This window comes from Rhinoraja longicauda, unplaced genomic scaffold (assembly GCF_053455715.1).
Source record: "Rhinoraja longicauda isolate Sanriku21f unplaced genomic scaffold, sRhiLon1.1 Scf000181, whole genome shotgun sequence".
Lineage (NCBI taxonomy): Eukaryota > Metazoa > Chordata > Chondrichthyes > Rajiformes > Arhynchobatidae > Rhinoraja > Rhinoraja longicauda.
Genome location: NW_027601399.1, coordinates 130,888 through 148,183, shown reverse-complemented (window position 1 = coordinate 148,183; position 17,296 = coordinate 130,888).

Here is a 17,296-nt window from a genome sequence, read left to right as displayed (position 1 = left end):
GAAGGACGACTCTACCACTTTATACAATCCCAGCGAGTCGTAGGTGCGGGTAGGCATGGGAAAATGTGTGGTGGGGGAGAGAGAAGGAGAGAGAGAGAGGTAAAAAGGTAGAAAGGTAGAGAGGAGAGAGGTGGAGAGATGGAGAGGGAGAGGTAGAAAGGGAGAGAGATGGAGAGAGGGAGAGGGAGAGAGAGGTGAGACAGGGGGGGGAGAGAGGTGGGGAGATGCACACACACACAATCAAAGATGAACAAAGAGTGCAAAAAAGAGAAAAAAATTAACAGAGGGGAGAGAGAGACACAGGAAAAAAAGAGAAAGAGACAGACATGGGCAGCAGAGGAGCTGCTGCCTCACAGCGCCGGAGACTCAGGTTCGATCCTGACTACGGGTGCTGTCTGTGTGGAGATTGTACGTCCTCCCTGTGACCACGTGGGTTTTTTCCAAGTGGTTTCCTTCCACATTCTAAAGACGTGCAGGTTTGTGGGTTAATTTGCTTTTGTAAATTGCCCCTCGTGTGTAGAGAGTGGATGAGAAAGTGGGATAACATAGAACTAGTGTGAATGGATGATTGGTGGGTGGTGTGGACTCGATGGGCCGAAAGGCCTGTTTCCATGATGTAACTCTAAACAAAACTAACTACCCGGCTAAACATATTATTAAATTTAAAAGGATTAAAACATCTTTAAATAAGAACGTAGGAGACAGGAGCAGGTGTGGACCATGTTCCATGTTCTCCCACTTTGTCATCCACTCCCGACACACTCGGGATGATTTACAGAGGGACAATTAACCAAGAAACCCGCACGTTTTGGATACGGGAGGAAACTGAAGCCTACAGAAGAAACACAGCTGGTCACAGAGAGGACGTGCAAACTCCACACACGGAGAGCACCCGTGGTCAGGATGGAACCGGGATCCCCGGCGTTGTGAGGCAGCGGCTCTACCAACTGTGCCGCCCCTGCAAGTATTTCCTCACCTCTGGATTGTCCTTTTGCCGGATCCTTTGGTCTTGAATAACTTGCCGCTGTGAATGCACGCGTAGTCGATCTCGGCAAAGTTCAGCGCGTCGTTCATCGGGCGCTTGGGTGCCCGACGCCGCTGCGCCTTGATGGTCCGCGAGTGCCTGGTCCACATCTGCACGGAGCTGTCCCTCTGGTAGCGCCGGTACTCCCGGTGCAGCTCGCTGTAGCTCGAGAACTCGGCGCCCACTCGGAAACCCGCCACCTGGGACATGGCTGCACGTGTGTCAGATGGAGTTGGCAGACTGATCCCACCTGGAGAGCGGGCACTGAGAATAGACCACAGGCAGCAGCTGCAGGTCAGCCAAGGTAGAACGCATCACAACAGCTCATATATACAGTTCAAGAACAGCATGGTGGTCCAACTGTAGAGTCACCGCCTCACAGCGCCAGAGACCCAGGATCCATCCTTTGCTCGGATGCTGTCTTTACAGTTTACTTTAGACTTCAGAGAAGAAACAGGCCCTTCAGCCCACTGAGTCCGCGCCAACCAGCGATCATCCCGTATACTAGCACTATACTACATGATAGGACAATTTACAATTTTACAGAAACTAATTAACCTGCACGTCTTTGAAGTGTGGGAGAAACACAAGATTTCAGCAATGCAATTCTCAGCATTGGGAGGAAAATCACGGGATTGTGGATCGGGGTTGGGGGCAATCCTTGATTCAGGTAGGCTGCAAGTTCCTGGGATTGGGATAATCGCCCGTGTGTGGGTGGGGGGTAATTCTCTGGGTTGCAGTAGGGGCATCTTGCAATGCTCAGCATTGGGATTGGGATAGCATTGGGATAAGTCAATCCCTGATTTACATAGGATGCTCATTACTGGGATTGAGATCAAAATTGCCCGTGTGTGGGTGGGGGATAATTCCCTGGGTTTAGGGGAGGTGCATCTTGCGATATTCCACATTGAGATAGGGAACAATCCCTAATTTAGAAAGGATGGATATTTCTGGCATTGCAATAATAATAGCCCGTGTGCAGGTGGGATAATTCCTTGGGTTGGTGGGAGGGGCATCCTGCAATGCTCAGCATTGGGAGGGATATCTGCGGGATGGAAGATCGTAATAAATCCCTGATTTCAGCCGATGAAAATTCCTGGGATTGGCATAATAATCGCCCTTGTGCAGGTATGGTGGTAATATGCGAGTTCGGTATCTCAACTGCGCATGCCCTGGTCATAGGTCACTCGCGCTAAACATTCTCGCCGGATGAGCTGCTGCGCGTATACAGACCTGCTTTTCATCCGTATTTTCCAGTTTTGCTTCTTCGAGGTAAGAAAATACTGCTTTCAAAACTATTAACTAGGCGTATTTACGGTTAATTTGTACAAAACTACGTTGATTTTGTTGGTTTTATTGCTTTGTGCTTCGGTGAGTAAGCAAAGCCATGCCAATTTTTGTTTGTATTGTAACTTGTATGTAATGGGCATGCTTGCAGGAACTTATTTGACTTAACATATGATTGACTTTATTATATATTTTGTTTTATGTTACTGGGCAAAGCCATGCACATTTGTGCAACTTTGGGCTGTGGGACTACCACGTATCACCTGAATAAGTGGATGCAGAATGTGTGTGACAGCCACAACTGTCAATTTGCAAAGGGAAACTGTTTCTGCCCACCTCCCTTCAAACACTAGGAAAAAAAACTACAGTTGCTAGTTTAAATCGAAGGTAGACACAAAATGCTGGAGTAACTCAGTGGGTCAAGTAGCACCTCAGGAGAGAAGGAATGGGTAATGTTTCGGGTAAAGACCCTTTTTCAGAAGTCTGAAGCGAGATACCTAACTCGCTTATTCTCCAGACTTCTGAAGAAGGGTCTCGACACAAAACGTCACCCATTCTTTCTCTCCCGAGATGCTGCCTGACCCGCTGAGTTACTCCAGCATTTTGTGTCTACCTTCGATTTAAACCAGCATCTGCAGTTTATTTTCCTAGAGTTTGAAGGCAGGTGGGCAGAAACAGTTTCCTGTTGCAAATTGACAGTTGTGGCTGTCACACACATTCTGCATCCACTTATTCAGGTGATACGTACTACTCCCACAGTCCAAAGTTGCACAAATGCACATGGCTTTGCCAGTAACATATAAAACAAAATAAATAATAAGGTCAATCATATGTTAATTCGAATAGGGTCCTGTAAGCATGTCCATTACATACTGGTACAAGTTACAATGTAAAAGAAATTGTCATGATCTCGCTCTCACCGAAGCATAAAGCAACGAAACCAACAAAATCATCAGTTTTGTACAAATTAACCATATATACACCTAGTCAAGTTTTGAAAGCAGTATTTTCTTACCTTGAAGAAGCAAACCTGGAAAATACCGATGAAACGCAGGTCTGTATACACACACAGCAGCTCAGCCAGCGAGCATGTTTAGCATGAATGACCTATGACCTGGGCATGTGCAGTCGAGATACCGAACTCGCTTATTCTCCAGGTTTGCACTGGGAGCATCCTGCAAGGACCCGCATTCAGAGGGAAATCCCCGGGATGGGAGATCTGGGGGGGAGGGAGGGAGGGGCAATCCCTGATTTAGATAGGATGGAAATTCGTGGCTTTGGAATAATAACCACCCATGTGCGGTTGGTGGGATAATTCCCCAGGTTTGGGGAAGGGGGCATCTTGCAATGTTCAACATCGGGATAGGGGGTCGGGATCAATCCCTGATTTAGATAGGATACAAATTCATGAGATTGGGATGTAAATGCCCGTGTATGTGTGGGGGATAATTCCCCAGGTTTGGGGAAGGGGGCATCTTGCAATGTTCAACATCGGGATAGGGGGTCGGGATCAATCCGATTTAGATAGGATACAAATTCATGGGATTGGGATGTAAATGCCCGTGTATGTGTGGGGGATAATTCCCTGGGTTTGGGGTCGGGGCGTCGTGCAATGTTCAACATCGGGATAGGGGGTCGGGATCAATCCCTGATTTAGATAGGATACAAATTCATGGGATTGGGATGTAAATGCCCGTGTATGTGTGGGGGATAATTCCCTGGGTTTGGGGTCGGGGCGTCGTGCAATGCTCAGTATTGGGATGGAAATCCGCGGGATAGTAGATTGTGATCAATCCCTGAATGAGGTTGATGCAAATCCCTGTGATTGGGATGAAACTGCCCGTGTGGAGGGGGGGGCGGGTTAATGAATGGGGACGGGGGGGGGGGGGGGGCGGCTGCAGCTCCAGCTCCAGCCCGGTGGTCGCGGTGCAGGATTGGGACGATCCCGGATCCCTGGGCCCAGGGATGGGGTTTCCCGCGTATTTGGCGGCGTCTGACGCGCAGCCGCGGCCCCGGCGCTTTGTGGCGGCTCCGCTCCGCTCCGGGCCCGGCCCGAGGTTGGCGCATGCGCTGCCGGCACACGGGCACCGCTCTCAGAGCCCCCGGGTCACCTACCGGTCAACACTGAGCGGCCCCGCCCCCCCCCGCTCTCTCTCTGGGTCACTCTCCGCCCCCACCCCTCGACATCCGTGTCCGGGCCGCCGGGTCTCCACTCTGCGGCCGCTCCACATGCGCACTGCCGCCGCCCGCACGTCCCCGGCCCGACCTGCACATGCGCACTGCCGCCGCCCGCGCGTCCCCAGCCGCCATGCACATGCGCACTGCCGCCGCCCGCACGTCCCCGGCCCGACCTGCACATGCGCACTGTCGCCGCCCGCACGTCCCCGGCCGCTCTGCACATGCGCACTGACGCCGCCCGCACGTCCCCGGCTGCCCTGAACATGCGCACTGCCGCGGCAACTGGTCGGCGCGGGCACTTTCTACCTCCCTTTGCATTGTGGGAGATCTCGTCGCCATTGCTGTCGAGTCGCCGCCCCGCCGTGACCGCTGAAACCCGACGCCGAATCACTCCCAAGATAGACACCAAACCCTGGAGGAACTCAGCGGGACCGGCAGCATCTCTGGATAGAAGGAATTGGGTGACGTTTCGGGTCGAGGCCCTTTTTCAAACCCCCTCTCGTTTTAGTGTTTTTAGTTTCGTTTAAAGATACAGCGCGGAAACAGGCCCTTCGGCCCACTGAGTCCATGCCGACCACCGATCACCCGTACACCAGTTCTGTTCTGCACACTCGGGACGTGAGTCAAGAGTGTTTTATTCTCTAATGAACCAATTAGAACAATGAAATTCTTACTTGCAGCAGCACAGCAGAATATGTAAACATAGTACTCTGTAAACAATGTTATTAACAAAAGGAAAAGATTACGTTTTGGGTTGGGTCTGAGAAAGGGTCCTGCACGTCTTTGGAACGTGGAAGGAAACAAGAGCACCCGGAGAAAACCCATGCGATCAAAGGGAGAACGAGCAAACTCCATACAGAGAGCACCCATATTCAGGATCGATTCCATGTCCCCGGCACTTTTAGGCAGCAACTTTACGGCCACTGTGCTGCCCCATAGTCTTGAACTGAATTAAAACATAGCTGTAAAGGGGGACATAGCGTGACTTAGATATTTAAGACTGAAAATGAATAGTTTATTATTTTTAGTAACCAAAGTTACCAACATTTCATTTTTTGAAATCAAGATATAGTGGCACTGCTGGTAGAATTGCTGCCTCACACCCAGAGATCTGTGTGCGATCCTGAAGAAGTGTCTTGACCCGAAACGTCACCCATTCCTTCTCTCCTAGATGCTGCCTGACCTGCTGAGCTACTCCAGCATTTTGTGATACCTGTCCTTGGGCACTGTCTGTGTTGAATTTGCACATTCACCATGCAAGTGTCAAGTCAAGTCAAGTCAATTTTATTTGTATAGCACATTTAAAAACAACCCACGTTGACCAAAGTGCTGCACATCTGATTAGGAAAAAAAAAAGAAAAGAAACATACAGTGGCAGGCAGCCAAACACAACGGCGCGGCCATCTTGAACAAAATGTTTAACTAAAGTGTGGGCTTCCTCCCACATCCCATAGACAAATTGAGTTTGTAGGTTAATTTGTCTCTGTAAAATTGCCCCGAATGTGTAGGGAGCGGGTGAGGAAAGTGGGATAACAGAACTAATGTGAATGGGCGATCGATGGTCAGCGTGGACATGGTTGGCCGATGGGCCTGTTTCCATGCTAAATCTCCAATGGAAATATGCAAGAGACCAAAGTATGAAGATGCACTGAAAACCTAGAGGCTGAAAGATTAGAGGAGGTAGCGTGAATGGTGAAATTCATATTTCTTTTTAATTTACTCTGTTGATCACAAGTTAGCTGCATAAATCGCAAACTGGTTCCTGATTTTATTTTTGATTCTGGCAGTGAATGCCACATACAAAATTATTAAAAACACATAAATCCCCCCCACCCTCATCACCCAGTTCCTTTTTACAACTGCATCCACTCATCTCCCACCCTTCCCAATTCCAAGTCAACCATTTTTATGCCCCCATCCTTGTTCATGCCAGCCCTGCTTCCACATTTTGTGCGCCATTTGTCTTCTGTATTTATAACCTCCAACTAACTCACCTGCCAATTAATCCCTCCTCACCTGGATAGACAAAAAATGCTGGAGTAACTCAGCGGGTCTGGCAGCATCGCTGGAGAACATGGATGGGTGACAGAACATGGATTAGACCAATCCAGGATGGGGAGGAATCTGCCTACAGATGGGAAGTGACACAGCTGGCATCCTGGTGCCATCGCAACAACCTGGAGCTCAATGCTCTTAAGACAGTGTAACTAATTGTAGACTTTTGATGAGATCCCCCTCCCCTACAACCACTCACCATCAACAACACCACAATCACATCTGTGGTATTTATTCACAAAATGCTGGAGTAACTCAGCAGGTCAGGCAGCATCTCAGGAGAGAAGGAATGGGCGACGTTTCAGGCCGAGACCCTTCTAAAGACGCTCCTGAGAGCGTCTGTCCTGAGAGCGTCTCTCCTGAGATGCTGCGTGACCTGCTGAGTTACTCCAGCATTTTGTGAATACATACCTTCGATTTGTACCAGCATCAGCGGTTATTTTCTTATCACATCTGTGGAGTCATTTAAGTTCGTTGGAACCATCGTCTCCAGGGACCTTAAATGGGGGGGGGAGGACACCATCGACTCCACAGTCATAAAGGCCCAACAGAGGATGTACTTCCTGCAGCAACTGAGGAAACACAATCTGCCACAGGCAATGATGGTCCAATTCTACACTGCTATCATTGCGTCTGTCCTCACCTCCTCCATCATGGTCTGGTTTGGCTCAGCCACCAAGCGTGACATCTGGAGGCTGCAACGGATCGTTCGCTCAGCTGAGGTTGTTGGCTGCAACCTTCCCCCCATTGACGAACTGTGCAGTGCAAGGGCCAGGAAGCGAGTGGGTAAGATGATCTCTGACCCCTCTCACCCTGGCCACAAAATCTTTGAAGCACTTCCCTCTGGAAGGCGACTCAGGGCTGTCAAAGCTGCCACAGCCAGACATTAAAACAGCTTTTTTTGCACGAGTAGTTGTTCTACTCAATAACCAAAGTCTGTAGTCTCTTTTTTGCTCTGGTTTATTTTCACTTACATGTTTAGACCATAATATTGTATCCGTACTGTTTCGATGTGTTTATGCTTCATTCTTAATTGTTAAATGTATGTTTGTATTGTCATTTGTGAGCGGAGCACCAAGGCACATTCCTTGGAAATGCACATACTTGGCAAATAAACTTATTCATGCATTCAGGACTTCGGACTGATCATCAGGGTCAGCCGATCACTTCCTAGCTCTTATCCCATCCCTTACCCTCAAATCTTTCTATCAGCTATCTCCCCTCTACACCATCACTCTGAAGAAGGATCCTGACCTGAAACGTGATTTGTCCTCTACTTAAACAGATGCTGCCTGATCCAATGTTCCTCCAGCAGTTGTTTTTTTAAAATCTTTGCTTTGGACACTGATTAGGACCTTGACCCCACTCATCGCCTATTCCTTTTCTCCAGAGATGCTGCCTGACCCATTGAGTTACTCCAGCTTTGTGTGTCTGTCTTCAGTTTCCAAAGCCCTGCCTTGAACATTTACATGATTCAGGATGGCCCATTTCCTTTCTATATTTAAAAATAAAATATATTCAGAAAGATATGAAAAGAAATACAAAATTGTACAAGGGGCTTTATATTCATAATCTTTATCCATCTGTACATGGTGTTGTCAAATCTATATTGGGAGTGCTATCAGCTTAATAGATTCTATAGAGCAATGCACCAATATCACTCATGTGGCCTCTGAAAAGTACCCTGATATGTTTGTGGGACTGTGCCCCGCATTTTCTAATATTGGCAGGGTGTGAAGGGCTCCAATCTGCAATATCACTTGCCCATCCCTCCAGAGATGCTGCCTGACCCACTGAGATACTCAAGCACTTTGTGTTTCACTCAGGGTTCCAGTTCTCTGTCTCTCCTTAGATACCAGCCCTTCCCTACAAAGCCTTTGCATTGACTGCATGAACCAGGCCACTTAAACAAACTGGAAGAACAGCAGCTCATATTCCCCTTGGGTAGCTTTCAAACCAACGGTATGAACATTGAATTGTCCAATTTCAGTCAATGTCCAACTAACCCCCCCTTCCACACACACTCTGTCTCTCCCATACCCCCTGTCTCTCCCATACCCTCTGTCTCTCCCATACCCTCTGTCTCTCCCATACCCTGTCTCTCCCATACCCTCTGTCTCTCCCATACCCTCTGTCTCTCCCATACCCTCTGTCTCTCCCATACCCTCTGTCTCTCCCATACCCTGTCTCTCCCATACCCTCTGTCTCTCCCATACCCTCTGTCTCTCCCATACCCCCTCCCCTCCCCTCCCATGTGCCCCAGTGGACTCCCATCTATTTTTCCACACCCCCCTCCAGCTTCAGGGTCATATCAGGGTCAGTACAGGAGAAGTGGGCCAAGGTCCTGTGCTGGACTGTTCTCTGTTCGCCAGCCTGGTCTGAAGCAGGGTCTCAGCCCAACCCGTCACCCCTTCCTCCTCTCCAGAGGAGATGCTGCCTGTCCCGCTGAGTTACTCCAGCCTTTTGTGTCCATCTGCTGCTCCATCAATGTCTGGCACGTGACGTCCGGCCCCGCTCCCTCCCCCCCCCCCCCCCCCCCCCCGGGCGCTCCTCCCGCCTCGGACGCTCCCTCCCTCTACAGCCCCACTCTACAGGCCTCCGTTCTTTGTGCCCCAGTCCTCCCCCACCCCCGGGCGCTTGTCCCCATCCTCCCCCCCCCCCGGGCGCTCCCTCCCCCCCCGGGCGCTTGTCCCTTGGGCCGTGTTATGTGAAACACTACTTGCCGCGTTCAAACAGGTGGGAATCTGTAAATCGTCCCGCATTTTGCGTTGAGACCAAGAGGGGGGTCGAGGTGTCCAGCGGTAGAGTTGCTGCCTGACAGCGCCAGTGTCCCGGGTTCGACCCTGACTACAGGTGCAGGCTGTACGGCGTTTGTACCTTCTCCCCACAGCTTCAGACAGTGGGGTTTCTCCGGTTTCCACCCCCACTCCGAAGACGTCAGGTGGAGAATTCTTTAGTGTGTGGAAAAGGTGGTGGTGATAGTGAGGCGAGACTTCCACTGCTGAATCACTATCGCTGAATTACAATATGTACTTATTCCAGATTCTTTCATCCTCCTACAGTATGGACAGTAATATCAATTGGCTAATAGAGAAGTGCTACGGATTCCTGCCCTTCCTGTGGTTGTACAACTCCTGATTGAAGAGGAGGATTTAACAGGAGCCCTGCTGCGGTTATGTTGCAATAGGTAGGTTCAGAGGTGCCATGTAATTATGTACCCTATATAAATTGCACAATTCAAAATGTGGTCATATACGGAATAAAAATAATTTGCACGAGTTGCCTTTGGAAGTGAATCAGATGGTTGACACACTTTTGCCAATGTTACTGATTTGAATGTTGCCAAATCATCCTCAAAGTTACTGTTGTTAAGCTAAAGTTGACTGACTAAAAGAAAGGAATAGAATAAAGAACATTATGGCTCTTTGGCCCACAATGTCTGTGTTGCCAAGATGTGTGTGTTGAAATTATGCAAATATAAATCCTCTACCTGCAGCTGATCCATACCCCTCCATTCCCTGCATACCCAGGTGCCAATCAAAGGATATAGAACAATACCATAGAACAGGCAAAAAAAACCTCATAAATAACTAAGTGTCGAGTTCAGCATCTTACATTGTTTTAGTCACTCCCCTGAGCAGCAGGGAGAGAATCAAAGTATTGCATTCCAGTTACTTAGTCTTGGCCCTTGATGCTTGCTGCAGCACCTACACTTCTATAATAGCTGCTGGACTCTCAATTTCGCTGCCTACTAAGTTGGACAGCAGTTTTGAGCAAAGATACAAGATAGACCACTCGACCCTAAAAACCATAGTATGTCACGGTGCTGTTTTAGTAGGCAGAAACTTGCAGAAACATTAAAAAAGAAAAATTAACAAAAATCTGTGAATTGATAGATGAGATATATTCTGCATTTTAATGGGAACATACTGTTCCCCAAAACACTGATTACACTACAAGAGGCATAGCGAACGGTGGGTTTTGCCTACTAAAATGGTGGGGCGTAAGTTACGCTCCATTGTATACTACAGTTCAGTATAGCGATTTCAAGGAAGTAGTCCATCTTGTTCTTATAGTATCTTTGGTTTTCAGTGGCGCTAAATATCTAGGCTTTGGATTCATTCCAGAGGGTCCTCGAATGAAATTCAACTGCTGCAGCTCGACTTTGACACATTTTGTTTGTGAAATCTTCACCCTCTCCTCTGGTTATCTCCTCTTTACACTCTCAGTCCTGGTGCAGGGTCTCGACCTGAGACATAGATTATTCCTTTGCTTCCACAGTACTAGGAAGCATCTGCTGAGTTCCTCCAGTAATGTGTTTGTTGCAGTACAATTATGCTGTTTTTTTATGCTAACAGAAATTATTTTCCCCCCACAGTCAAGTATGGACAGATTGCCTCTTTCAAGAACGTTGACAAGAAATTCGACACTCGTGCCCTGATGTCTGAGGTAAAATAGGGAAAGGCTTATTATTGGAATTAGTTTTTATTTCAATGTATTACAGGAGTACAATTCACTGTGGCGTTGTGTTGCTTTACTGCCCTGGAGCTAACACTTCACACTCACTTTGCCCCTCATCATTTAACCTCCCCACCATCTTTCAAATGAAAGAAAAACATTGTGGACATTCCCAAAACAATAGGAGAGATTAGACAGCAGGTGGTGTAATGTCAATGATAATAAAGCGATGTTGCTCATTTAGTGGAGATTACAGACTTTGTAAGTCTGGAAGTCTTTGCTGGTTTTGGTCATTGTTCAATTTCTTGTTAATCACTTTGAACAGAAATTTTCAACAACTACCTTTTAATATTCATAGATCTGAGACAAATGGATTAAATTGGCAATAATTTGTCAATCTTGTCCTCTCCATAATAAAAATTGCACAGCACTGGTGCAAGGAAATTGCCTATTTGTTATCTCATTGATAGCTTTGTAAAAGTTGTTTTACTCTTCACTAAGTGGAAAAGTATATTATGTCTATTCTGTTGACTAAAAACCTTTCAATGTTTTATTCTTTTCCTGATAAGTATAATTTCACATTTTTCTACCAATACTTAATCATTTTTACAGCTCTTCTATTTTTAAAAATAGCATGGCAACTGAAACACAACACTTAAGTTTTTCAAATTTTGGTTTTGTCCCTCCATAAATATGTTTGGTTTGCTTTTGCTTAAACCTTTTAAACCACTTCATGATTTTTTGTATATTTGTAAGTCCAAATTCATTTTTCCCTTTACATTCTCAGACAGCTAGCCTAGAATTTTGCCACATCAGAAATACAGGAGTTACAACGTTGAAAATTGTATTAATGTGACATCATGTAATTTTGCCTACATTTTTGGCGCATCAACATCTATCATTATTCGCATATGATTATTTTAATGGGTAATTTGTTAACCTCACATCTAGCTCAGCAAAATAATGGCAACGCCCAAATTCATTTCCAGGGAGATTTTCAAAGACGTTGGTCTATATAACGAAGGTATCACAAAATGCTGGAATATCTCAGTGGGTGAGGCAGCATCTCTGGAGAGAAGGAAGGGGTGACGTTTCGGGTTGAGACCCTTCTTCAGACTGACCCGCTGAGTTACTCCAGCATTTTGTGATACCTTCGATTTGTACCAGCATCTGCAGTTATTTTTCTAAACAACTTGGTCTAAATAACGAATGCCATTGATCGCAGAGAAGAACCAGCTTTTATTAATCATGAAGCTGAAACTGAATGTCTTTAAACAGCAAGTCTGTGTGCTTGCCTGTGTATAATCCATATCCCTTCATTCCTTGCGCATTCATGTGCCTATCATAAAGCCTCTCAAGTGCCACTATCGTACCTGTCTCAACCCCAACCTTGCCAGTGCATTCCAGGCACAGAACACCCACTGTGTAAAAAAAAATCTTAAAAAACCCCCTCAATAATTTGCAATCAAAATATTCTTATAGTGCCTCTCTGGATCTTACATTCCTAATCGTGGTTGTCAACAAGGTAGTCCTCAAGCCAGCATAGTTTAGTATTTATTTCTGGAGAGGCTGAATTAAAATTTCAAAGTTACTGAGTTCCGATTGAATTCTGCTTCATATGTGGAAAGACATATGACGCTTCATGGAGGCATTGGAGAGGATACAAACATGATCAACAGGTGTGGGACCAAAATTGGGAATTGCTGCTCATCTTTTGAACAATGAGTTAATTTGACTGGGAAAAAGAGGAACAAGGTACTAGGGTTTTCCATTTCACCCACTACCAACCCTTGCAGACAACCATGGCTATTCCAGACCGAACCATATGTCACTTTGCTGTGGAGAGCCAGTAGAGGGCTGAGGCCCTCTTTCAGGTTCCCAGTGTAGTAGGAACCGAGTGTAATACATCCAGTGAATTGGCTTCCACTGCCACCTGTGGCAGAGAATTCCACAGATTCACAACTCTGGGTGAAAAAGTTTTTCCTCATCTCAGTCCTAAATGGCCAACCCCTTATTCTTAAACTGTGACTCCTGGTTCTGGACTCTCCCAAAATGAGGAACATTTTTCTTGCATCTAGCCTGTCCTATCCCTTAACGTTATGTTTCTATAAGATCCCCTCTTATCCTTCTAAATTCCAGTGAATATAAACCCAGTCTAAATCCCAGTGAATATAAGCCCAGTATCTCCCTCCTTCTGCTTTGCATTTCATTTCTTTTCTCTAATTATCTGACAGTCTTGTGTCTCTTTTTATCTTCACCGTTTGTCCCCCTCGCCTGTATCCACTTGCTCGGCTTTGTCCCCTCCCACCTTTTTTCAGCTTTCTTGCCTTCCCTATTAAAACCAAAACATCACATATTCATTTCCTCCAGTGATATTGCCTGACCTGCTGAGTTATACCAGCACTCTATGTTTTATTTTTGGTGTGCTAGTTGTAAATGTGCACTGGATCTACTAAGTGACATGGTTTTATGTACCCTGCTACCATATCTTTAATTTAATTTCCCTAATGCTGATGCCAGCCTAACTGACCTGAAGTTCCTCATTTTCTATCTCCCTCTCTCCTGAAATAGTGAAGCGTCATTTGCTCTCTTCCAACTTGTGTGAACCATTCTGCAACCTACGGAATTCTGGAAGACGATGAACAGTGCGCCTGCCTGAAAGGCTGTGGATCAAGTTGTGGAATTTGGGCAGCTATTTTCCAGCCGGCACGGACACCATCTTCTATGTCACCAACTCTACGACTACTTGAAACTGGCAAGACCTCTGATACACGGAACATCGTGAAAACTGGAGCGCTCTCCCCAAAAGGCTTTTTGGATGCTGTGGGTCAGTTGGTATTTTCAATGCCATGATAAATAAGATTTTTGGTGGGAGGGTTAATGAGGGATTCGGAGCAAAACGTGCATAAATTAATCTGAGCACAGGCCTTCCCTGACTAACAAATGGATTCCATTTGTGCAGATGTTGATTTTTATATTTGTCAGAAAATAGGCAAAAATTACTCTATGGTGACCATTCTACTGCATTTTGTAATGAATGGCATTAAAAAACAAATAATGCTGACAAGAAGGACAAGAAGCAACAATTAAAAGAGACAAAACTAGTTCTGACGTTCCTAGAAATGAACGTATGTATGTACATCAGACTTTTGAATTTAATATTGGAGCTTTTCTGCATGTATGAGTTTCTCGTAAGTGGGGCATTTGTTACTCTGGGACGACCTGTGTACTGCTCTGTCATGATTGAATGGCAAGAAAACTGAATTGATTGTGATTTTAGCTTTGAAGAGGAATGTTGTGCAGATCATCTAATTGAGGTATAGAAATGTATTTATGGCACTTGGAATATAATTTTATATTCAGGAGGGAGGGACGGAATGCTGAGGCACAACAAATTTGCCATATGCTCGTTCGTTTAGTTTCTGTAATGAAAAATGATTTATAATCTGGCAAGCAAAGCCATTAATGGATTGTCTCGTGGTTTACGCATGTGTGGCTATTTCACATAATAGATCAAAAGTATTTCCTTTGATTCTTTTTCACTAAATCAGTATCCCTTGTTTGGAAACCTTTATGCCTTTGGCAAGAACCGTATGTACCTGACTGATCTATGAACTCTCCTTTTAACCTTCTCTAAGCACTACAATCCCACTTTCTTTGGATTTTTCATGTAAGTGAAGCCTTTCATCTTGATGCCATTCTTGCTGTTTTATGCAGTTCAGCAGACTGATGTAGAAGAGATTTGTAAAAACTTAGCACACCTTACTTGCTTTTATACTTTGCTTCTCTGTTCCAAAGGTTCTGTGTTCCTTTTTTAAATTGTCTAAACCAACTTGTTCTGCAATTGTTAAAAATTGCTGTTGCCTCTGCAGCAGTCTCTGTCCCAAAATCCCCATAAAATTGTACCATTTAGTTCACATGGAATTATAGAGGTGAGAGCTGGGTTACTGTTCCTTCTCTGTTGTTTAGGTAGCACTCTATGCAGTGCAGCATTGATTCCAGGCATGAGATGATGTGGAATGCTTGGTTTTAGGTACTGGTGAGTCCAACCAGTGACAGGACTCGGACTCAAGCAATAGACACCTCTCGACCGTCATTAGAGGCAAAAATTGGATATTGAGAACTACTGTAGAATTGCATGCAAACATGGGTGACAAACTGCATTAATATTTCCCATGATTACAAGCATCTGATAATACCACAAAATACTCATGCCAGAAGTATGCAAAACACTTTTGTTTTAAACTAATAATCCCATTACAGATTGCCTTGCTTGCAAAGCCAAGATGTTTTGGGGTCACCACCAGAGTGGGAAATGTGACTTGTATCCTTCCTGAGTAATCGATTTAAAATGCACTTACAAGTTCATAAGTCATTCGAGTTTAGTTAGCCATTCGCCTCATTGAGTCGACTCTGCCATTCAATCATGGCTCATCTACCTTTCCTCCTCAACCCCACTCTCCTGCATTCTCCCATAACCTTTACTAATAACCCTTACTAATCAAGAACATGTCAATTTCTGCTTTAAGTATACCCAATGACTTTGTCTCCACAGCCATCTGTGGCAATGAATTCCACAGATTCACAACCCTATGACTAAAGAAATTCATCCTTGTATTTATATAGATATGTCCTTCTAAAGCCTCAGCATTATATCCCTGTTTTTATATTCTAATCCTCTTGAAATACATGTTTTTAGATCACCTGCCAGGCTTTGTACTCCCCCACCCCCCCCTCTTTTTCAGGTTTGCTATGTCACGAAGCCACTCCCAACAGGCCACTCCACTCGAGCTTGCTTCCCTTTTATTTGCTACTCTCTCTATCGGACGCCTACTTCACACTAATGTCCCGCCCCCACAATCAGTAATTCTGAAAAAACTGCTACTCTTCACGCTGGTTTTTAAAACCTTTTTCTTGTAAAAAAAAAAGCAGATTCTTACTTCTAGCAAGATGGCTCTTCTCCCTCTGGTTTCAGTTCTTGCAGTGGGAGCAATCCCAATGATCCTCTGCTTCCATTGTATTTGATCCTCCCACAGTCTGGCCAGGGACCCCATCCAGATCTCTGCTTTTCTGCTCTCGGGAAGTGATCTGGCATCTCCCAAAGTAACTGTTGCAAGTAATTGGTGCAAGTGCATCCAACACTAGTGGGACAAGTGGCATTCCACCACTGACCTCCTGTTTAAAATGCATTCAGTTCATGGGGTTGGGACCCATTGTTGACAGAAATACTTGCCATTTTTGTTTGGAAGCTGTTGTAATGTGTTAGCCTTGCCACAATGTAGGAGTATCTGTGTCAGTGCTGTGTGTGGGGGGGGTGCGGGGTGGGTTGTGGGGTGGGTGCGTGAGTGGTTGTGGGGTGGGGGGGGGGGGGGAAGGGGGGTGGTGGTTCCAGCTTGTTTCTCATGTTTCCTGAGTGGATGGCAGCTCCTGGTCAAGGCAAGAATCAGCCACTCCATCAGGTGGGTGGTTGAGCTCATGCGGTCTGAGAGTTTGGTAGCAGATTCAGCCCTTCAGGAATATGAACGAAACTATTATGGTGGTGGCCTGTTGTAGATGACGATAGGATTGTTGTGCAGTCTCATGTCTTGTTGGATTGAGTGTGGCTCATGAGTCCGATGTGCGGCCCCACACGCGGGACCAGTGGGAGGCACATGATGGCCGCTGTGGGGGGATTTAGAGCTGCAGCCTTCCTCCTGTCTCTGGCACGAATGAGTCGGCTTCGGCGATTGTCTCTGAAACTGCTGACGCCTCCCCAGTGGTTGTGCGCCAGCCTGTCCTGTCACTGGCACGGGTTTCCAGTTCTTTTGGGACTAGACCTGTGTGGTGAAGGTGGTCCGTGATGCAGTCTTTGAACCGTTTCTTTGGGTGCCCTGGTTCTTTAACCCAGTGAGAGAACTCCGTCCATACAAGGCATGCGAGATTCATCCACCCGGAACACATGGCCTGACCAATGAAGATGGGCCTTTATGACCATTGCTTCTTTGATGCTTGTAAAGCCAGATTGGTCCAGCAGTTCCTCGTTGGTCACCCTGTCCTGCCAGCGAATGCCCATCATTGACCGCAGAGAGCGCACGTGAAATTTCTCAAGCTGCTGGGTGATAAAGATTATTACAATTATACTTGATGCTATACTTGCAGGTAGAAAAAATATTTAGAAGTGTAGAGCGATTTTATCGGATGATAGTATAAGAAAATAACTGCAGATGCTGGTACAAATCATAGAGTCATAGAGTCCTACAGCACAGAAAGAGGCCCTTCGGCCCATCGTGTCCGCGCCGCCCGTTACCAAACACA